General features: G+C 42.8%; 1 protein-coding gene across 3 annotated transcripts in view; it reads left to right on the forward strand.

Annotated features, from left to right (window-relative positions):
* Positions 1–22,081, forward strand: part of FYN (FYN proto-oncogene, Src family tyrosine kinase) — a 217,153-nt gene that overhangs the window by 95,047 nt on the left and 100,025 nt on the right. The window lies entirely within an intron of this gene.

Genomic DNA, 22,081 nt, shown 5'->3' on the forward strand with positions numbered 1-22,081 from the left:
TCTGTTCATTTTGGAGTTAATGTCATTTCGAATCACATTTGTGAGAAAAGAAGGGTGGGGGTAGATGATACCTTTGGTTGGACCTCAATTGCCATGTTTACACTTTCATTTCCAAACCTTTCTTTTGATTTTACGTTTTTGTCAATGCTTACTACGTAGCCTTCACAGGGATCCAATTACTGGGCTGAAATTTTTGAGCTTTGACTAACAGAATTTGGCCTTTGGGTGGGGCCTTTACCTATGGTAGGGGAGACGAAGCCGTGGCATCGCAGATGGACCAGTATTTAAGGTCAGATATCGTCAGATGACCTTGCTCCCTTTTCATGGAATCAAAGAGAGGGACGTGGCGTCAAGGGTTATCTGGCCCAATCCCCTGCTACCAAAAAAATGTCTTCTACCAGATCCCTGACAAGGGAATTCAAATTCTTCCAGAGATGAGGAGCTTGCTATTGTGCAAGATACCTTGATTCAATTAAAAGGACAATTAGGGCCTACAGGGAAACCCTTGGGAAGTAGGGGGATACAATTGTTCTGTATCTTAATTGTGGTGGTATTTATGCAGTTGTATGCTTTGGTGAAAACTCACAAAACTGTACACTAGAAAGGGTGAGTTCTCCTGAATGTTAATTAAACCTGAATTTTTCAAATGCAAAGAAACAAGCATTTAAAAATTGAATAATTAGCCCAATTTGTTAAGAAGAAAGTGAGGAATGCAAAGGAGAGAGGGAGGAGGGAGGAAAGAAAAGCAATCCAGTTCTTATATTGAACTATTAATACAGTGTATGTGCTCCATAGGACAAGGACTTGGTCTTGTTCCATCCTAGAGTCTTGGTGCCTGGATAGTGCCTGGTACATAGAAGGCATAAATGTGGTATTTATTGAATCACCTACTGCTCTTAGTCACCTTCCAAGTAAGTCCACTCACTTTCTAACGCTCCAGCCCACCAAATATTTGAAGACACTGTCCTTCCTCATTCATCTTTTCTTCTCTGGGTGAACTTACCATCTCCCGTGCCTGGCCTCTTTGTCCTCTGATGCTGTGTTCACACCTCTCCCCATCTGGCAGAGCTCCATGAGGAGGCCTCTGCTTCCCCACACCTCTCCTGTGCACCTCAGCCAGCACTAGCCAATCTGCCCCACAGGTCTGGCCCAGGAGGAGCACAGAAGGTGCATTGCTTCTGTGGATGCTGTTAACAGACACCCAGTCCTCTTCCTTCACAATCAGTATGGAGTGTCTGGTAATGGACCATAAAATATTTCTTTAGTGCAGTCTTCTAAGAAAGGAGCTCCTAAAAGTAAGGAGAGTGGCAGCGCAAGAAAGAGCCCAGGCGCAGCACATCCTTTTACAGGCCTTGTCTGAAATGAAGGCAGGTCCTGGCACCCTCAGTCTGAGACAGCATGGTGCTGTTGATAAATCTTTAGAGGCAGTACTATATCACAGATTCCGACTCTTCATTACAAGTCATAGGAAGTTTGAAATTCTTGAAACAGTCCAGGCGTGGTGGCTTACGCCTGTAACCCAGCACTTTGGAAGGCGGAGGCAGGCGGATCACCTGAGGTCAGGAGTTTGAGACCAGCCTGACCAACATGAAGAAACCCCATCTCTACTAAAAATACAAAATTAGCTGGATGTGGTGGCACATGAGATTGCAGATCTCAGCTACTCCGGAGGCTGAGGCAGAAGAATTGCTTGAACCCAGGAGGCAGAGGTTGCAGGTTGCTGTGGGCCCAGATCACACCATTGTACTCCAGCCTGGGCAACAAGGGCAAAACTCCATCTCAAAAACAAAAACAAAAACAAAGAAAAACAAAAACAAACTAAAACCGGTGAGTACCTTGAAAAGCCTAGGTTTCTTTTTTCTGGCTATGCCAAGGAGAGATATATAAACACATAAATACATATAGAGAAAGCAGTGGTTCCCAATTGGGTCAGCTTTGCCCTCCCAGAGGAGGTTTGGTAATATCTGAAGCCATTTTTGGTTGTCACAACTAGGGGAGGGAGGAGGGTGTATGCTAGTGGCATCTAGTGGTTGGAAGCCAGGGATGCTGATAAATGTCTTAAAATACATATCACAGATCAGCAACACACACTCGGGCACACATGCAGGACAAGCAGGCCCGAAATCTCAGCAATACCAAGCTGACAAAACTCTGAGATTGTAAGTCGTTTTTAAAGTGTAACTGTTTAAAGTACTTATTATCTTGAAGGTTTAAAAATTGAAATATCTTAACATTTGATTATATGTAAATATACCACTAAGAAAACACAAAGACATTCGTTCAGAAAATCATCTGAGTGGAAGGGCTGCTAAGAGGTTATCTCTTCTATTACCCCTGACTCCAAGCAAAAAATGACCTATATCAATTCAGACAGACAGATGGGCCTCTGACGACTTATACGGAATGACAGTCAACTAAAGATAAAAGCAAGACTCGCACAACATGATCCCAGCATTTACACAAAAGAGATTGTCTTGTATTTTGAATTTCAACCCCAGCTTCTTCAGATGTGTTAGTCGTTCGATGACCTCTAAGATTAAACGGTATTTCAATCTGGGCTAGTCCTTCCTTTTGAATCAAGGCGGTTCTGGTGTGATGAAAATGTGCTTAGGGAGGAGAGAGATCTCATTACAGATGATTGAGATTGAGTATTTTGGTACACAGGGCTGTTTATTTGCATCAGTTTGCTAGTGACACCACAATCTGGTTTAAATGTGAGTCGCTGAGAGCTTTTTTAGCCCAATATGGCTACATTTGCTGAAACAGGGAGATTAAAGCAACACATGTCAATTTATGATACAAGACAACTCACTGCAAAAGACTTTACCTAATTATAGGGCCTATTTTGGGAGGGTAATGGTGCTTTTTGTGAAGTATATTTTAGGATGCACTCACTCGGCTTCTGGGCCAGTAATATATTCCCAGCAAGGGTGTGGTGTGTGCTTGTGGACATAAATATTTTCTTACCAAAAGCTGTGGTATGATATTCTTTCAACTTTACTACCCATCATTTTTCTTTTTCTGATAGTCTTTCCTTTTGCAAGAGTGCTATGAAAATGTATTCTGGAAAGCCAGAAAAGGTGAAGATAAAAGATCTCATTTCAGATGGCCAAGTCCAGAGATACAGAGACTTTATCAGTCTACTGTTTTTAAGATGAATGGGATTTGGAGGCATTCACGAACACTGACTAATAAGCAGAGTTGAGAGAAGTGATAGAAACACTGTGTTGGCACTAGATCTTTTTATGGAAGTATCTATGGGAAAACTATCTATTTGCAACCCTGTGTGTCCCAACCAGCACTGCCCCTGCTCCAGTCCAACCCCCTAGGTGATTCTCAGGGGCCATTTCCATGCCTTTGCTGATGGCTTATGACCTAGGGTAGGTACCTGTCTGATTTTACTTTTGTTCTTTAAGACTGCTGGCTGGGTGCGGCGGCTCACACCTGTAATCCCCGCACTTTGGGAGGCCAAAGCAGGTGGATCATGAGGTCAGGAGATGAAGACCCTTCTGGCCAACATGGTGAAACCCTTTCTCTACTAAAATACAACAAATTAGCCAGATGTGGTGGTATGCGCCTGTAGTCCCAGCTACTTGGTAGGCTGAGTCAGGGGAATCGCTTGAACCCGGGCAGTGGAGGTTGCAGTGAGCCGAGATCACACCACTGCACTCTAGCTTGGTGACAGAGCAAGATTCCATCTCCAAAGAAAAAAAAGACTGTGTCTTTCACCTGCTCTTCCTCCTCAATCCCAGCCTTTTGGTACCTCCTTCACTTCTCTGTTAATATCTAGGACTTTTGGCCTTCGAGGAGAGGTCAGAACTTTCTGTCAGTCAGCAAAATAAAATTAGCTTCTTATTTACACAATGTGTGTACAAGGGAGGAGGACCCGAGATAAAGAGTGAAAACGGACAATTTTGTAACCCAAAACCCAACCAGACCTAGGGGCTGGAGAAATGCTTTCACCTAAATTCCGAGTCATCAAGGCCATGACATGAGAGCCAGAATATCCCATGGGGAGAGTTAAAGGCAGAGGCTCCCACCAGAGAGCCCTCTGGAGAGGTGTCCGTGAGTCTCCCCAAGCAGCCTCTGGGCCCCTGCCTCAGAATCGGCCTAAGAGCTCGTTAAATGCACAGATCCTGGCCCACCCCAGACTGGCAGAATGACACGGAATCCCTGTGGTGGGTGTGTGGCTTTATTCTTAACAGCCTCTCCAGGTGGTGCTTATGCACCCTAAATTGTGAGAATCCCTGTTCCAGTCTCCATTCTCAGCTTTTTTTTCAGGGCTTACAGTTCCATCTGACGTTGCATGCAACAGTCTGGCCCAACCTCTAAGACTGATTCCCTTCCATAAGCATCACTCACAGGTTTAAAGAACAGATCCCTAAAGCACATCATTTTGAAAATCAGCCCTGTGCCTAGGAGGGTAGGGTGTCTCTTCTGTGTTACTGTGTAATCTTGATTCCTAAAGTAATTTCCACAATCATTGTATCACTTGCTCACCAAGAGGAGTATCATTTTCATTCCAGGTTAGTTTTGGCAACATTCTAAACCAGATTCCTTGAAGCTGCATTGCGGGAGGCCATCCTGCTCCTCTGCTACAATCGCCCAAGTATTTGCCATCTGCTTTCACTCTAAAATTCACACTGTGCTGTAGTTTTTATCTATAGCAACACTTAAAAACCAAAATTTCCCACTTATTAAGGGGAAACATTTTCAGAACAAGTAGCTGTCACATATTCTAGCGCATGACTAGAGAGATAAGACTGTATTAGCTCCCACCTGGGATCCAGGTGGTTGGTCCCACCCCACAGCCCTGCCTCTTATGGCAAGCTGCATGTGCAGATGCATATTAGGTTATCATTTGTATAGCTCATTTAGGTTTGTAAAGAGCTACCTGGGCACAGTGGCACAGCCCTGTAATCCCAGCACTTTGGGAAGCTGAGGTGGGCGGATCACTTGAGGTCAGGAGTTGGAGACCAGCCTGGCCAATATGGTGAAACCCCATCTCTACTAAAAATACAAAAATTAGCCGGGCATGGTAGCACATGCCTATAATCCCAACTACTCAGGAGGATGAGGCAGGAGAATCACTTGAACCTGGGAGGTAGAGGTTGTGGTGAGCTGAGATCACTCCACTGCACTCCAGCCTGGGTGACAGAGCCAGGCTCCATCTCAAATAAAAAAGGAGCTGAAGCACATTTGATCTTCCCAAACCACTTCCTAGGCAGGGCAATCAATGTTATCGCCAATTGGAGACTCAGAGAATTTAGCTGATGTCTAAGGCAGGAGGCGTTTGGGAATGTGTGTGGGGGATGGGGAGGGGTTTGTTGTCCTCACAAAGACTGGGAGGTAACATTGGCACATGATGCAAGAGAAAGTGGGGCAGGGATGGTAAATGTCCTGCAGTGCCTGGAACAGTCCTGCCCAGTGAAGAGCTGTCCCTAGCACAGTGTTCATAGCACCCCTATTGAGAAACACTGCCCTGAGGTTGTACTAGAATGCAGTTGAGCCAGATGCACACCTGCACTGTCTGAATCCACATCCTTTATAGCCCTCTCTGTGTTAAAGGCATCACAGAATTCATTTCCACTTCTTGGGAGCTCTCACTCCCTGAAAGTTGAATTCAGAGTGGCTATTCTGCAGGTCATACGATTGCTGCCCCAGGCACCAGAACTCAGGCATAGCACACTTCGTGTGGAAATAAACTCTCTAAAACCCCAGTGGCCTGGCTGGCCAGCATGTTGTATTGTACCTGTCCTGTCTCCATCAGTGTCCAGTGCAGGTGTGAGAGAGAGTACTGTCTTTGGAAAAGATGAGAGCCCAGTAGGATGCTCTAACCACAGCCTCACATCTACCTGGCTTAAAAACCATCCTGATAGCAAATTAGGTGTTGATTTCAGAAGTTTTTTATTTGTTATCTCAGACTTCATACCTACCTGGTGAATCCTTACAGGAGCTGTTGGAGCTTTGTGTAGTTTTGATGTCAGCCAGCAAGGGAGCTGAGACAATGGCTGCATCAGTTTGATGTGCACACAATGAAATTTATTAAATTGGTAAAAATAAAACCATATGGAATGAAAAGACACCCAGGGAAACTGACCTGAATATAGATGTTGAAGGGATTCTGAAAGAGGGAGAGAAGGAGTAGTGATATTATCTCGCCTTTTTTTCCTTTCCTGTTTTGTATTTCTCTCTCCTTCTCCCTCTCCCTCTCCCTGTCTCCCAGTTTCTTTCCCAACTTTTTATTTTGGAAAATTTTAAACTTGCTGGCTGGGAGAATTGTAAAACAAACACTTTATGTCCTTTACCTAAATTCACCATTTGTTCTACATTTGCAACATTTGCTTTATTCCCTCTTCTCATTATATATATAAATTATACATATTATGTAAAATTTTGCTGAACCATTTAAAAGCGGCAAACATCTTGACACTTTACCTCTAAATATTACACCACCCATCTCCTAGGAATAAGGATATTCTTTTATATAACCATACTGTAATACTATTTCCACATCTTAAAAATTTAATAATAATTTTATAATAGTATCCAATATTCAATTTATATTCAAATTTCAACAATATAGTCCAAACAATATTTTATAACTTACTTCTCCCCACGCCCACCCCAAAAATCTAGTAACTGATCAAATACACTTGATGAATTTGGTTGATAACTTTTCCTTCATTCATCATATAACTTTTGAAAAATGACTTTTTGAAGAGTTTATTGTGCTATAGAGTGTCTTATACTCTGGGCTCGTCTGCTTCTTCACAGCATTGTTCAACTTGCTCTTCTCTTCCTAAAATTTGTTAGATCTAGAGGCTTGTTATTAAGTGGAGGTTAAACATCTTTTGGCAAGAATACTTTATAAGTGATGTAATGCACCTGATACTGCATCACATCAGAGGGCAGAAGATGTCACCTTGTTCCACGATCCTCAGTGCTAGGTTTCATCTCTTAGGTAACATGGTCATAGACCTAACCACTGTCAAGGTGCACCTTGAGTTAATACATCGTCAGTAGGCTGTTATGTGGGTCATTAGTGAACATCCTGCTCCAGCTTTCCTTTCATCCAATGGCTTGAGTAACCATGGATAATCCTCTCCCGATTCAGTTATTACTTTGGGATATTGTCTGATATTTTTTACTCTTTCCTTTCTCTTCCTGAATTATTTGTAGTATATGACCTAGGCCTTCAGATTTTTACAGTGATAGTTTTCTAGCCATTTCCTTGGTGGTCACCTGGATTTTGCTGTGGTAATATAGATTAGGCTAAACATTTTTTTTTCTTGCCTTTGGGATAAGAAGGAATTACTTTAACAAAGCATTTACTACACACTCCCCACCACACAGTCTCCTCACATGTAGAACATTTTTCACTTTCTTCCCTCGTAACAGCTTAGACTAGTGAAGTGACTTGCCCAGGGTCATCCAGCCTCCATGAGAGAGCTAAGATCAAGCCATATCTATCAGGTTTAAAGCCAGGATTTTTCAACAATTCCATGTTCCCTCTCATCCCCTCTGGCCATGCCTCCCCCACTAGAGTTCTTACCTCAGTCCACAAGTACCTACCAGACTACGTAGGTCCCTAAACAAGGAGAGTCAGCCAGGAGACTGCAGCTGGAGAAGCACATGCTACCCACATCTAAAGGGTAGGTGCTGCTGGACCTCAGACGAGTGGGCCGTGCTCGGCCAGAAACCAGGATCTTTATGCTAACCATCCTGACTTTTCAATGGCAGTGACTAATTCAGACACATGAAACTCATCAGCCCAGTTGCCAGTTTTCGGCATCAGCACTACTGCTGTCTGAGGCAGGCTTGGGTAGGCCACGGTTTTGTTTATAAATGTCTTTCATTGTCTGTCATTTGGATGTTTGTTTTTAACATCTTCTTTTACACAGAAATTAATATGCTTGGGAAGTGATACTGTTTTGATGTGGGGAATGTTTGATTTTTCGAAGGGGGGAAGTTGTGTTTCATGGAAGTGTTATTTAACTGGATTATTTAATAGGCCACAGTGTTGTTATAAAATCTTGGATTTTTTAATTGGTAGGTTAACAGTACAATAGTAGGTATTTCATATGTAAGTTTAAAAGAAAGTAAATACCTCTCCCTCTGCATATCATGATCTGTAGGATTTTTCTTTTCTGAGTTTTTCCTAGTCCTTAAGAAGGGTGTGACATCTGTTGTTCCCATCTTGCACTCTTTGTTCTTTGTGTGTCTTTTACTGTGTTAACACGTCACAGGAACTCTGTCAGCTCAGTCCCCGAGAAGGCCTGAAGCAGATCTAACATAAATAGCAGCGCTTCTCCAGATGGGTCCTGGCAGAGGCTACAGATCTCTGTTGGTCATTCTACTTGTTTTCAGCAGAATTATTCTTGAGTTTGGAGTGACTGGGAATGGCTCATGTAAAGAGCTCCTCCAGACTTACTTCATCATGCAAGAATTTGGACCTGCCTCTCATTTCACATGTTAACCACCTGAGGCACATAGAGATTGGGAAGGACTCAGATAGACCTTGCTATGGTTTGTTCCCACCAAATCTCATGCTGAAATTTGATCTCCAGTGTGGCAGTGTTGGGAGGTATTTGGATCATGGGCAGCTGGGTGCCATTCTTATGATAGAGTTCTCATGCTTCCAAGACTGAATTAGATCTCGAGAGAACGGTTAGGGTTCTTCTAAAGTGAGGACACCCCTCCTAGTTTGGCCTCTTCACACATATCTGCCATGTTTTGACCCTGCACGTGGCCCTCCTCAGAAGCTGAGCAGATGCCAGCATTATAGCTACTTGAACTTGCCAGCCTGCAGAATCTTGAGCTAAATAAACCTCTCATCTTTATGAATTTCCCAGTCACAGGTATATAAGAACACAAAATAAACTAGGAAAGACCTGATTAGCTTGGGTCTCTTGTGCTTGTCCCTCATACTCCCTAAGCTAAAGTTTTCAGTCTACAAGCATCCACTGTAATGCTTTACCTGACATGTCACCTTGTCACCCACAATATCTCTTCCCATCTGAACCACCCCAGCATCCCACCATCAGCCACATTTAACAAGTGAAGAAGCAAAGATCTCAATCAGCACTGTCCAACAGAAACCAAAGTCAAGTACCATGGACAATTTAAAGCTATCTAGAAGCCAGGTTAGAAGAAAGTAGAAAGAAATGAGTGAAATTAAATTTTATATTTTAAGTGAAATTAAATTTTAAATTTTGTATTTTGGACATATTATATGTCCAAAACATTATCATCTACCATGCAGTCAGTACGTTAAATTACTGAGATCTTTTTGTGCCAAGTCTTTGAAATTACACGTGTATTTCACATTTGCAGCCTATCTCAATTTGGACAAGCCACTTGAAATGTGCTCAGTGTGGCTACTGGCTACGGTGTTGGGCAGCACAGCAGTGTGGAAGACATAGTCCAAGGTCACACCCAGCTAGGTTCTTTCATTTAAATCTCAAAAGAAACTTGGTCTGCTCTTTTGCTCTCCCCCCAGTCTGAAACCCCATATTTCTGTCCCCTTTGTGCCATTTCCCCCCCACCAGCTAACTCTAATTACAGAGAGATGCTTGGTTTGGTCATAACTGCTAGCTCAGCAGTTTTCTACAAGTCCTGGCAGCTGGTGAGACCAACATACACTGCCTGCAAATGATAGTGTAAAGCATACTTTTAAATTTCTCCACAGCAGAGTTTCCATGATTTTCTTTCTCTTAGAAGTAATTCACTGGCATTTTTCAAAGCCAGGAGTTTTTTTTTAAGTCATTCTTTCTTAAAGTCCCATCTTAATGGATGCATAAAATATTTACTAGCTAGTAATCTCCCCAAGGGACTCAGCAAAACAAGTAGGCATTAATCTGGTATTTATACCAGTTATACCTCTGTTTTGATTAACAACAGTTAGGTTTCTTTTTTCTTTTTTTTTTTCTTTGAGGTGGAGTTTCACTGTCATTGCCCAGGCTGGAGTGCAATGATGCAATATCAACTCACTGCAACCTCCACCTCCCAGATTCAAGGGATTCTCCTGCCCCAGCCTCCCGAGTAGCTAGGATTACAGGTGTGTGCCACCATGGTCGACTAATTTCTTGTATTTTTAGTAGAGATGGGGTTTCACCACATTGGCCAGGCTGGTCTCAAACTCCTGACTTCACTTCGGCCTCCCAAAGTGCTGGGATTATGGGCATCAACCATTGGGCCTGGCCAGTTTCTTTTTTCTAACTAGTCAGATACTCTCCCAATACATCAGTCCCATTTTGAGCATCATTCACAATGAAATATCAGTAAAGGTTAGATTCCATTTTCACTAAATGTCAAGTCTCTGACCACTGACCCCACTACTTGAATTATTAGATTATAATCACAATCTCAGAGGAAGAAATGACAAAAGAATTGTGACAGACTCCTGGGGTTTGTTGTGATAGACTTTACCCAAATACAAACCCTGATCTGTAAGAACTGAAATTCAAATGGGGAAAAGATTGTCCCATATTGTTAATTAGAGGCCATAACCCCACATCTTCCAACATTCTTAGTTAAGTGAAGGCTAGAGAAGATCATATTTTTTTCATATCTTTCATTAACTGAAGGATGGTACTGCAAAGCCAGCCCTTCTGTAATACAAATGAATTTTCTTAAATACCCTTCAGTGCTGTATTCCTCGGATTTTGACTTGATGTCAACCTCACTATTCACAGATCCCCTAAAATCCACCATTTAAAAAACTTTAGGTGTGATGGTGCATTTGGAGTTAGAACAATGTTGTTGTGAACGGCTTGGTTTCATCTCTTACCCCACCATTTCCCTGTAGTAACACACACTTAGAGCCCCCAATCACAATCCTTTTATCCCAAATAAATAAAAGCCTTTTTATTGCTTTAAGTGGATATCTCATGTTCATTTCAAAATGTCATTTAGCAGCTGTATTTCTGCTAAATAACCAAAAATTATAGTTGACTCCAGCCAAGTGGCTGAGTACCTAGATTTTATTTCCAAGTATGGTGCTGAGCAGAAATGTTTTGGTTTAATCCTCAGTATTAGTAGTTGACTGACAGTGATGGATGGGCGTGGGGATGAGAAAAGGAAAGGAAATATAAAATATAGTGGCAGAGCATCATCTGCTTCAGGGACTCTTGACAAGTTTTTACCAGAATCACCTGAGAAGATATTAAAAATCCAGGTTCCTAGTCCTCACTGTCCCTCCATTCATTTAGAGTCCCTGAGAACAGGGCCCTGGTAAGTGTGTAGGAACCACCTGCTCTTACTCAATTGTATCCACTTACCAATACTTAGGGAGAACTTAACTGTATATAAATTATACATCAATAAGCTTGTCCTGAAATCTGTTTGTACACATGCATATAAATTTTTGAAAGTTTTTGCTTGTACTACCATGAGGAATATTTTCACTGTCAAACACTCTGGAGCCTGAAGACAAAGCTCACAGTTGAAACAATCATTCATCCACTCAATAAACATGTAAGAAACAATGCTGGGCCTTGTTCCTAGCCTGGGAAAACAGAGATACATTGAGACACAGCATATACGTCGAAGGAGTTTGTTTAATGGATAAGAACTATATCCAACAATTATGCTGCATTGTGAAAAGTATAATGTATCTATAGAGCAAAAAGGGAGGAATCCTGAACAACCACATACATGCGTGTGCACGAGTACATACTTGCACATATTTCCCACTTCCATCCCACTGCCTTTGGAAGGTAGAAGAGAGAGGCTGTGCTGGGAAAATTTCACAGAAAAGCCACAGCACATGATTTCCTGAGGTGTCAGTAGACAAGGAAGTGAAAAGTATGCTGCCTATTTTTCAAAGAAATGGCTCTCAGAATTTGATTCTGAAGTCAAAAAGAAAAAGTTTTTTACACCCTCGTTAGTTTTAAGGGGATTTTAGCATCCCCTGAAGTGATTCACTTTGCTTATCCTGATCTATCTAGTCCCAGTGTAGGTCTCAGTGCCAGCATACGGTAGGTGCACAGCACAGCAAGTACGTTGAATAGAAGTGATGCTTTCAGTAGTTTTGTCTCTCTTCTAACAAACCTTTAGCCACAATTGTATCTTAGAGTACACACATAGTTTCCTAGACTATTGAAAGTAATCTTGTAATTATTGCTTCCAAAATACCAAAATCTTTGCCCTTGAAGGAGAGCACATTTAACAGTATGAGTTGTTCTGCTGGCATATGCCATGGTATGTTTTGATTTTTATATATTAAGGGCATTAACTCTTTCAACCTAATTTTTATTCTCATTTTTTCAATATACCTGAAATTATAGAAGAGCAGCTAGATCAAAAGATCAGATGATAATAGCATGACTTACTCTGTCATTTAAAGGCAAACACAGAAAATAGCATTGTATTTTCCTGGATACTGGGTGATCTTGTTGGATTTGGGGAGCAGAGGTTATTTGAGAGCAGCTGTTCATATTGCATTAAAAATATAGTCGATGTTGGGGTGGCTACTTACCAGGACCACTATGTCCCCTATACATTTTTGCAGCTTTATGTGTAAATTCTGATCATTGGTTACTTTGATACTAAAGGATATAATAGGAGAATTCCCAACTTGACCCTTTGACTGTGTTGTAATAAGAAAGGACATTGATATGTTTTGGCTGTGTCCTCACCCAAATCTCATCTTAAATTGTAGTTCTCATAATCCCCACATGTTGTGGGAGGGACCCAGTGGGAAGTAATTGAATCACGGGGGCTGTTACTTCCATGCTGCTGTTCTCATCATAGTAAGTGAGTTCTCATGAGATCTGATGGTTTTATAAAGAGCTATTCCCTCTTTGCTCAGCACTTCTCCTTCCTGCCATCATGTGAAGAAGGATGTGCTTTCTTCCCCATCCGCCATGATTGTAAGTTTCCTAAGGCCTCCCCAGCCATGCTTAACTGTGTGAGTCAATTAAACCTCTGTCCTTTATAAATTATCCAATCTCAGGTGTGTCTTTATGAGCAGTGTGAGAATGGACTAATACAGACATCAAGAACCAATTTACATATGGCTTTGTTTAGAAGGCTGAATGATATTTTTAGAGGTGCCCTGTGCATTGGAAAGTTTTGTGGTTAATCTGCCTGCTTTCCAACCCTAAAAGCAATGTACATTACATGCCCTGTTCTTAAAATAACGGTTCTGACTGGGAGGAAAGTAGATGATGGTGTGGGAGGTGGGCTTCAGGTTAAATAGCAGGATGGGCAGGGCATTAACTTTGCTACTGGCACGTGCTTGCATCTGAGCTCCACTGGGGTCTTGGGCAAGTCACCACCCTGCTGTGACTCAACTTGCTCATGCCCAAAATGATACTGTTTTGAGGATTAAAAGAAGAAATATGGTGCTGACATGATGCCTGACACTCCTAAGTGCTTACTCTATGTCAAGTCTTTCACTTTTCCCTTTTTACACATGTATCAATCTTGTAATTCTCGTTTCAAAACTTTTCAAGGCTTCTGTTACTCCCCAAGAAAGTCCTAAACACCTTAACCTGGTGTCTGAGGCTTTTTATGATCTGTCTGTCCAACCCACCTCTTTATCACATCTAACTCTTTTACTTCCAATGTAATCCTGTAGCAAAACCCAGCCATCTCTTTGCCCTTGGAGGGCTTTGAACACTCATTTTCTAACCTCTTGGGATGCCTTCCTGCTATCGCTTAGGGTCTAAGTCTAATCTTCTGCAAGGATCATCTTTTTTTATTTTATTGCTAGTCAATCTCTGCTTATCCAGCTCACCTTAAATGCCACTTCTTCCTAGTCCCTCAGGCTAGAAAATTTACCCCTATGTCCAACACTGTGTGTTTTTCATCATAGGTGCCTAAAAATAACTAAAGTGTTGAATAAGTCTTAAACATATTCATAGATAACACATGCCAGAGAAGCAGGTAAAAGTTTCTTTCAGGTGGGCATTTCTGTCAGGGGAAAGGCCTGAGTGGCTTAAACAACAGAATCTTATTTTCTCACAGTCTGGAGACTGAAAGTCCAAGAACATGGTGCTAGCAGGGTCAGGGTCTGGTGAGCCTCCCTTCTTGTCTTGCAGATGGCCACCATCTCTGGTGTCCCCATGTGGCCTTTTCTCTCTGTATGTTCCCCTGCTGTCTCTTCCCTTTCCTAAAAGAACACCAGTCCTATTGGATCAGGGCCCTACCTTTTTGATTATTTAACTTTCATTAACCTCCTTTAAGGCCCCCTTCTCCAAATACAGTCTCATTGGGGATTAGGGCTTTAGCACATGCATTTGAGGGGACACAGTTCAGTCCATCACACATAGGTATAAAAATCCTTTCAATCCTCTGAGAGTGTGTGTGCTCATGTGTGCACATGCCCTGTGTGCAGGTCTCCTCTGTTACAAGCATTCTTTCCTGGCCTCATTCAGGAAACCCACAGGATAGCAAATGGCCTTGCTCCCCTGTGGTGGCCCAGCTTGGCTTGTCTACTCTAGCTGCCTCCACATCCACAAAGACGCCACTTCAGGCTTACTGAGAGGACACCAGACACATACTATCTCACCCAGCGGTTCCATCACAGCCCCCTCCTTGCCTCCAGCTGCCAGCAAAGGGGAACAAGAGAGAATGAGCCACAGTGGGGAAGGGAAGGAATTCAGGAGCTAGAACAGGAGGGTGACATTTTGTTTTTTAAAAGAGCAGTATTTCCTTTTACTTCTGTTTAACATTGTCCATGGGTTTTTTTTTCCTCCACATTTCTCCAGATTCCCAATTCTGAAAGCACTAAAGGAACCCCTTAGCTCTATGAGTTAAGACAGTTGATAAGTGATGTGGGAGAATGCACTCTAATTAGGTCCTCAGTTAACCCACCCCTGACTTAACAGAGGGAGGCTGTTTGGTTACAAATAGTTTTTATTCTAAATCAGAGGCTTCTCACACTGTGTCATCTGCCTGCAAATTAGCTAGAGGCACAAGCTTTGCATTATGCAAAGTACGTATTCTCACAATTAATATGCTGGAAAGTGTGGTTTCACACTTTTCTGCCAGTACAGGGGTTCTCACTCAGGAGTGAACCAGATTACCTGGGGAGCTTTTACAAAATATCCGAGGCTTATCCTCCCCCACCCCAAGTGGCCCCACAGCTGTGAGAGCGAGATGTGGGCCCCTCCCAACCCTGCACCAGTAACCCCAGTATCACCGCTTATTACTTCCTGAGAGGTTTCTTATTAAATGTTTCAAATATAGTATCCTTTTTTTTTTTGCTTGACAAAATCCAGTGACTGATTTGCTTTTTTAACGTTTTATTCATTTTATTATAGAAAATCTCAAATGTATAGAAAGTAAACAGTGTAACGTAATGGACCCAATGCACCCTCACCCAGCTCCAACAGTGATCATCAACATTCTGCCATTCTTGCTTCGTCTATAGCTTGATAATTGTCATTATTTTTGACTAATTCAATTTCCTTTCATAGATAGCATAGCCTGAGCACTAAAAATTGGTTATGTGTTCCTACTGCATATTGAATTGACCGTGTGCAAGGCACTTCCTATACTTTATCACATTTACTCTGCAAAGCACCCGTAGGCATTGTTACTCACATTTTATAACAATGGTAACTGAAGCTCTACGAAATTACACACCAGCTAGTAAGTGCTCAAGCAGGAATTCACACCAAGAAGTGTTTGAAAAGCATGCTTCCCCCTGCCCTGCCCCCTTAAGCTAAACTTTAGAAAAAGTTTTGTAGCATGGATAGATGCATAGCTATGTGATAAAGCACATATGTTATAATAATGTGAGAATCTGTGTGGTAAGTACATGGTTATTCAGTGTAAAATTATGAAAACTGTGTTTGAAATGTTTCACAATAAAATGCTGGGAGGTTTCCAACAAAAACAAACTTTGTCTTTACTATCAAGCAGCGGACAAGACACACAGGCTATTTTCAGATACCTATCCTGTTGATATCTGCTTCAAAGAAATAGCTTTGAGACTTGGTTGAATTTTGACCTTAAAAATAGTAAACCAAGTGTAAGCCACAAAGTATCTGAGATAGGTTTCAATCAATTTAGAAGTTTATTTTGCCAAGGTTAAGGAACATGACCCTTGACATAGCTTCAGGGGGTCCTGAGAACATATGCCCAGGATAGCTGGGTTATAGCTTGAGTTTATACATTTTACAGAGACAGAAGACATAAACCCACATATGTAAGGTATACACTGGTTTGGCCAGCAAGGCTGGACATCTCGAAGGCAGTGTGTGTCCAGAGGGTGAAGGAGGGGGTGACTTCCAGGTCATAGGTAGATTTAAATATTTCCTAATTGACAATTGGTTCAAAGAGTTAAGTGCTACCTGAAGAGTTGAAATCAGCTTGAGTTAAGGTAAGTGGAGTCAGGAGGTCTGGAAGATAAGATTCCTTTCACGTGGATGAAACCTCGAAGAAGCAGGCTTCAGAGACCCTAAATGTAAATGTCTCTTACCAAAGGTGTCAGAGTCACAAGAGAGACCTAGTAAGGGAAGGAGATTCTCACCCGTGTCCAGCCATTTGAATGAGAGGACCTTTTTAGTTATCTGTGGTGGCACATACCACAAAAATAATGCATGGACTTTTTTTTTTTTTTTTTAGCTCATCAACTATCATTAGTATATTTTATGTGTGGCCCAGGGAAGCCAAAAGGTTGGACACTCCTGGACACTTTTGGTAAGAGACATTTACATTTAGGGTCTCTGAAGCCTGCTTCTTCGAGGTTTCATCCACATGAAAGGAATCTTATCTTCCAGACCTCCTGACTCCACTTACCCACAAGAGACAGCTTTGCAGGGCCATTTCAAAATACACCAAGGAAATATATTGTAGAGTAAAATATTTTGATTTCCTTTTAGGGCCTGTTATCTGTCATGTGATGTTATGCCAGTGTCAGGTTGGAGTTAGTATCATATTACTGTAAGAGTCTGTTCTGTCAGCCTCAGGGTCTCTTCTTAATGTTCATGCCGGCCAGTTGTGCCTGAACTCCAAAGGAAGGAGGGTATAATGAGGCGACCCCCACCTTCCCTTCATGGCCTGCACTAGTTTTTCAGGTTTCTTTGGATCCCCTTGGTCAAGAGGAGGGTCCACTTAGTAAGTTGAGGGGCTTAGAATTTTACTGTGGTTTACAATAAAACAGAGATTACTTAGAGGTGTAAGTAATCAACATTAACTGGTGAGGTCTTAGAGAACTCAGAAAACCAGAGCAGAAGCAAAGCCTCTCCCAGGGTGGCCCCAGCTGTGGCTGACAGCTTGGGAAGCTTCCTCACTGCTGCTCATGGAAAGCCAGAGCCAGACAAAATGAACAAGTTATTTTTTTTCAGTTCAGGCCACTTAGTTAGGATTCCATGATGATTTCTTTTTACCATTTACCCAAAGGAACATTTTGCATACATACAGCCTACGTGTTGAAGCTGTTCGTTCTCACGAAGGGCATAACCAATTTCTTTACACTACATAAAAAACATCAAGCCACCCACACTCCCCCATGATGTAATGCAGGTCCTGCTTTGATGGTGAGCTGGCCTGACCAGGGATTGCTGAGTAGTCTCAGCATTGGGAGTGATTATTGGAAGCAGATAGTCTGTCCAGGGGATTCCAGGGGGCATTTTCTTTCTAAAGGTACAAGGAGATCCTGGGCAAGCAGCTAGCAGCCCCCTTTCGCAACCCTGCAGAGAGCCCCGGAGCTCCCTGCACCTGCCTTTCTTCCTCCTAAGCTTGGCTGCCATGGTGGCATCCACTCCACCCTTCAGTGCTTGGAGCCAAGGGGTCATCACTCAGGAAGGCTCCACCCTTCTGGTTTTAGACTGCTGTGGAGGAGGGAGCCACTTGGAGATACAAAGCCCACCTTTCCAGAATCTTCCAGGGTCCCCACAAATTATAAGACTACTGTCACACCAGGAAACCAAGATATTTTCAATAACAACCTTTCCTACTGATTTCCAGTTTCATATTCCAGAATTCCAGTGCACTGCTATTCAAACCATTCGTGATACTGTTCTCCTTTCACTAGGCCACGAGCAGGTATAAAGCCACAAAGAGAAACCCATCTCATGAGTTAACTACTCCATCAGCTTCCTTCACCCTGAAATCTTTTGGCAGTACAGATTAGAGGGAAGAACAGGCTTTGCAATCAGACCTGGGAATGAATGCCAACGTCATCATTACTAGCTGAAAGATTTTGAGAAAGTGGCTTAACTGCTTTGAGTCCAATTCACAGGATTAATGTCAGGTTTGGACTCAGATAAAGTATATGAAGGCACCCTGCCTAGTCTGTGGCTCGTAACAAGTGCCACTAAGTGCTGGTGTCCTTTTTCTGTTTTATGTATGATGACTTGTAGATATGTGCTGTCAGGCCCTGTCCCTGCCACTGGCTGGTGATGTGAACACACCTCCTGTCTTTGCATCCCTGCACCACAGTTTCATCTTCTGAAAATGAACTGCCTGTTCTCAAAGATGTGGAGTTTTTTAAATTATAGTTTGCCTGAACCTTAGGGGATCCGTCTGATTACAGAGGCACAGTGAGGTCCTGAGTATAGGTGGTGGGCTGCGCAGAAAGCGAGAAGGCCGGGGGCAGACTGGAGAATAGGACTGGTGAGGTTCAGATAGGGAGAGCAGGGGAGAAATGGTCAAAGTGAGACTGGAATCAAAAGGTTGGCATTCCTAAAAACTATGATTGCACTTAAGTTTTGCCAAGGGCAATTTAGTTATCCCGCAGTGAGGAGCATGGGTGCCTATGTCTCCAGTCACTTCCCCACAGGAAACCTAATTGCAGCCTGGGCTCCATGCAGCTCCCAGCTGGGGGAGGCCTATAGGCTTCTTTGTGTGAGGAGCTCACTGCAGCATTCCTGCCCACACACGCCACTGCCACCTTTCTCCTGAGGATGAGTTCCGTTATTATTTTGTGTGACCTCACCGCCAGGAGAGCTGGTTTGGCGTTTTGCATAACACACATTAAATTTGTTGTTAGATGTGCCTTTGAGCCTTGCCTGTGGGTCTCCTGTCCTCATCGGTCCCTGCCTGCTGCAGCCATCCAGACGCTTAGGACGCAGATCTTTCTTCTCCCCAGCTGCGAGGAGCCCAGTAGTTGGATTTCCTTAAATGCAAGCAGATGGAAGTGAGCAGGAGTGTGGAGGCAATTAGAGGATTTCCTCCTCCAAGTAGTGCGGGTTTGCTCTCTCTTTGGGTGTGTGGCTGTTCTTGCTCATTTTAATTTTCCGTTTGGGTTTTGTCAGGCTGTCAGCTTTTTTTTTCTGGCTGTATTTTGCTGCTGGTTGCAGGAGCTTGCAGAAATGCGGCAATTTGGTTGCTTATTGTTTGGAATCGAACTTTTCACAGTGAGGTATGGATGATGCATATCATAATGATGATGACACTTCATATTTGTAAAATATTCTGCAACTTAAAGAATGTTTTCACAGACGTCACCATCTCATTTGGTCTGGACAGAGGCCCAGAAAGAAAGAAAAAAATGAAGGCTCTACTCAGTCTGCTAGAGTCAGAGTTTTCCCTTATCTTTTTACGTCATCTCTAGTCAAACCACATAGGAGAGAGTAATGGAATGAAAACTGAATCCTTCTGCTTTACTCCTTTTCTCCTCCCTTCAGTCAGTTAAATATTTTTCAAACACTTTCTGAACACACAGATTCTCTGGTGACAATTCAATAATTGTAGCGGACAATCTCTGCCATCGAGGGAGCTTTCACTGTAGGTAGGGAAACAAGGCACACAACCATGAGTTTACGTAACAGCGCCTGGCCCGCAGAAGGCACTAAGGAACTAGTGCTGAATGAGTGGGTGAAAAATGAATGTAGAACGTGGCCCACCAAAGACCTGGAGGACTTTGGTTCTAAGTATAGTTTCATGTCAGTGAAAACACCCAACAAAAGCCAAGTGTCCTGCTGACAGTTGGACTCCAGTCCAACTGGAGGACAACCTTTTCTCACTCCTGTTCTCCACTGGGCATTTGTCCTTGGATATGGCTCGGTTCCCCCAGGAGACACTGAAAGGCTCAGTGCCATCCCAAGAAGACGCTTCCTTCCTTTGGCTTACTCATACCATCAGCGGGGTACAGCGCAGACCCCTTAGGGAGGAACCAAAAGATCCAGAGTCCTTGATGAGAATGGGAAGCAAGGGTGCAGCACCCTCTGAGTGCCTGGGTGCCTGGGAGTGAGCAGGCAAGAGGACCTGGCACTGTTGTGAACAGCCTCCGTTCTGTTAGTGCCACTCCATGAGGGCTGAAGTCAAAGAGGAAGCCATTTGTTTTTGAGCTGGAAAGGAGGAGCAGGAAAAATGCCATCCTTTGCCCTTAAGGATGAGACAAGCATAAAGAGAAAGGCACACAGGCAGACCAGAAGGAAGAGATTTCTTACAAAATTATTGTCAGGAAAAGTGCTAGTGAAATCACTCCTCTTTAAAAGATCTATGTCCTGGTTTTGGGAACGTATGATATCACAGACCTGGGCCAGAAACCAGAAGGCGGCAATGGGGAGGATCAAAGAGATTCTTGGCCCCAACCCTTACCAGACCCTGCCATGCAACGGAAACAGTTAAATAATGTGACGATCTCACCTGCAAATGATCAAGTTTTGGGTATAAGCCAAGGAACTGAGAGATGGGGAGACCAGCACAGGCCTGAGGAGCTGAGAGGGAGGCTTATGTGAAGGGTAAGACTTGCATGGGCCTGGCCAGCAGACGAGATGTGGCAAGTGCATGGACGGTTATGTGGAGATGTATTCCATCCTGGCTGAAGCGGGTGTGAGAGGCAGTGGGAGATTGGCAGAAAAGGTATAGGGCACTGGTGTGGAAGGCTGGGAAGCCATGCTTCAGAGTGGAGAAAGTTGCTAATCAGAGAGGCAACGTTCTAGAGGTGGTAAGTGGAACTTTGTTCATGCCCAGAATTTTCATTCCTATCCTGCTGTCCCAGATGCTGGGCTTTGGTCTGCACTGTCCCCCGCTGATGGTATGAGTAAGCCAAAGGAAGGAAGTGTCTTCTTGGGATGGCACTGAGCCTTTCAGTGTCTCCTGGGGGCACCGAGCCATACCCCAGGGCAAATGCCCAGTGGAGAACAGGAGTGAGAAAAGATTGTCCTCCAATCTAACTGTCAGCAGGACACTTGGCTTTTGTTAGGTGTTTTCACTGTGGTGAAACTATACTTAGTTTGTGAATGTTTTGGAGACTACCAAGAATGTGTGTGTGACATGAATTCTAGGCATTTTTATTATGGTGGATTTTTAAAAATAATGTCCACATTAATACACACCCCTAATGTAAAGTACTTAGAGATACAGGACACACAGAACAAAACAAAAGTCACCTATTAGCCCGTCACACAGAGATAGTTACTCACATCCTTAGTATTTTGTCCTTTCCCGATGCAAATTTAGGAATTTTTAAAAAATGGTTTCAAATTGGACTTAATGTTTCATATCCTACTTTGTTTTAACTTGGCAATGCACCATGAATATTTTTTAGTCCCTAAATTTATCTCGCAATATGATTTTAATGCTATATACTATTCCATTATAGGCATGTGCTATGTTTAATCCATCAAACAAAATCAGTCTACTATCTTTGCTTATTTTGGTGTTTCCAGTGAGTTAGGCTTTTAACATATTTTTTAAAACAACGTCAGAATCTAGTATTTTCAGATACCCATGTTTTTGAGTGAATTGCCCAGCCAGATCCAAGTGAATATAGAACATTCTCTACTCTTTTATCTTGTTTTTATTGTCACTTCATTAAAAATGGTAGTAAGTCAACTGCAGAAAAAAAAAATCATATGTGGTGTAGTTTCCTTCTGTAAGACTGTTAAAAACATGAGCTGACCAGGCCCCCATGCCAGTGGACATGCCTGAATATACAATAAGAGTATAGGGGACTCAATTGGATCAAGCAGCTCTTAGAATTTAAATGACATCCTGTGTTTGGTTGTAATGAAATTTCAACAGAAGTAACTCTCCCTATTTTCTTCATGTAAATGAAGAACAATCATTCAAGAGCTTTCTTAAGAGCTCTGCCGGCCTCTTGACCAATGTCTTCCTTCACAGCAGCCAGCTCCTTCCTGACGTGGGATGCCATTTTGGAGGGCCGCTTCCTGCT

The sequence above is a fragment of the Cebus imitator genome, unplaced genomic scaffold (genome assembly GCF_001604975.1).
Source record: "Cebus imitator isolate Cc_AM_T3 unplaced genomic scaffold, Cebus_imitator-1.0 Scaffold413, whole genome shotgun sequence".
NCBI lineage: Eukaryota > Metazoa > Chordata > Mammalia > Primates > Cebidae > Cebus > Cebus imitator.